Below are 2,181 nucleotides of genomic sequence, written 5' to 3'. Positions count from 1 at the left end.
CAGAGAAACACTGAAGCTGACTTGTATGTACAGGCAGAACAACAAAAGAATCTGTGAACATTGTGGCACATGTAGATAAAGTCCATTTTGCTTCGGCCAAAAAAATTGACCCTTCCTTGCCACACTTTTGCCATCCTGATGTCTATTTAATATGGCACCAGTCAGCTCCCACATTGGAGAAAGTAAGTGGGTAAACAATAGCTTTAAATGAAATAAATAGTTGGGGCTATGAGAAATTCAAGATGACCCCTTGGTTTCTCCCAGCTTTCTAGCAACTCTTTCCCTGACCATCATTTAAGATGACTCAAATTATAGACACTGGTAGGAAGATTTTTATAAAATTGTGCAAAGTCTACCAGCAATGTCTATCCTGCCAGGTCCATAACTCTGGAAAGGAAAGGAAAACAGATTTTTGCCCCAGAGGCCTCAGACCTCCTTTCCCTGGACACTTTGAACACCTGCAACAAAATTTCATTTATTTGCCGCTTAGTATGAGTCACAAATATTTGCCACTTAGTATGAGTCACTTAGTATTGCCACAGCCAGTCCCTCCCATCAGGAAGCTTCCACAAGCCTCTTAACCTTATCCATCAAAGGGCAGACAGAATGAAAACCACAATCAGAAAACTAACCAAGCTGATCACATGGATCACAGCCTTGTCTAACTCAGTGAAGCCGTGTAGGGGCATCCAAGACAGACAGGTCATGGTGGAGAGTTCTGACAAAACATGGTCCACTGGAGAAGGGAAAAGCCAAGCACTTCAGTATTCTTGCCTTGAGAATCCCATGAACAGTATGAAAAGACAAAAAGATATGACACTGAAAGAGGAACACCCCAGGTCAGTAGGTGCCCAATATGCTACTGGAGAAGAGTGGAGAAATAATTCCAGAAACAATGAAGAGACAGAGCCAAAGTGAAAGCAACACCCAGTGGTGGATGTGACTGGTGATGAAAGTAAACTCTGATGCTGTAAAGAACAGTATTGCATAGGAACCTGGAATGTTAGGTCCATGAATCAAAGTAAGTTGGAAGTGGTCGAACAGGAGATGGCAAGAGTGAACATGAACATTTTAGTAATCAGTGAACTAAAATGGATGGGAATGAGCAAATTTAATTCACATGACCATTATATTTACTATTGTGAGAAAGAATCTTAAAAAAGAAATGGAATAGCCTCATAGTCAACAAAAGAGTCCGAAATGCATTACTTGGGTGCAATCTCAAAAAGGACAATATGATCTCTGTTTATTTCCAAGGCAAACCATTCAATACAACAGTAATCCAAGTCTATGCACCAACCATTAATGCCAAAGAAACTGAAGTTGAACAGTTCTATGATGACCTACGAGACCATCTAGAACTAAAACCAAGAAAATATGTCCTTTTCATCATAGAGGCTTGGAATGCGAAAGTAGGAAGTCAAGTGATACCTGGAGTAAGAGCAAGTTTGTCCTTGAACTCCAAATTGAAGCAGGGCAAAGGCTAACAGTTTTGCTGAGAGAACACACTGGTCATAGCCAACACCCTTTTCCAACAACACAAGAGAAGACTCTACACATGGACATCACCAGATGGTCAATAACAAAATCAGATTGATTATATTCTTTGCAGTCAAAGGTGAAAAATCTCTATGTCATAAGCAAAAAAAAGACCAGGCGCTGACTGTGGCTCAGGTGATGGACTCCTTTTTGTAAAATTCAGGCTCAATTTGAAGAAAGTAGGGAAAAGCAGTAGGCCATTCAGGTATGACCTAAAAGAAATCCCTTATGATTATACAGTGGAGGTGACAAATAGATTCAAGGGATTAGATCTGGAAGACAGAGTGACTGAAGGACTATGGACGGAGGTTTGTAGCATTGTACAGGAGGCGGTGATCAAAACCATCCCCATGAAAAAGAAATTCAGAAAGGCAAAATGATTGTCTGAGGAGTCCTTACAAATAGCTGAGAAAAGGAGAGAAGCAAAGGCAAAGGAGCAAAGGAAAGATATATCCATCTGAATGCAGAGTTTCAAAGAATAGCAAGGAGAGATAAGAAAGCCTTCCTAAGTGATCAGTGCAAAGAAACAGGGGAAATCAATAGAATGGGAAAGACTAGATTCTCTTCAAGAAAATTAGAGATACCAAGGGAACATTTCATGCAACAATGGGCACAAGAAGGACAGAAATGGTGTGGACCTAA

This window comes from Bison bison, unplaced genomic scaffold (assembly GCF_000754665.1).
Source record: "Bison bison bison isolate TAMUID 2011002044 unplaced genomic scaffold, Bison_UMD1.0 scf7180017855230, whole genome shotgun sequence".
Lineage (NCBI taxonomy): Eukaryota > Metazoa > Chordata > Mammalia > Artiodactyla > Bovidae > Bison > Bison bison.
The sequence above is the reverse complement of the archived record's forward strand: the minus strand, read 5'-3'. Positions refer to the sequence as shown.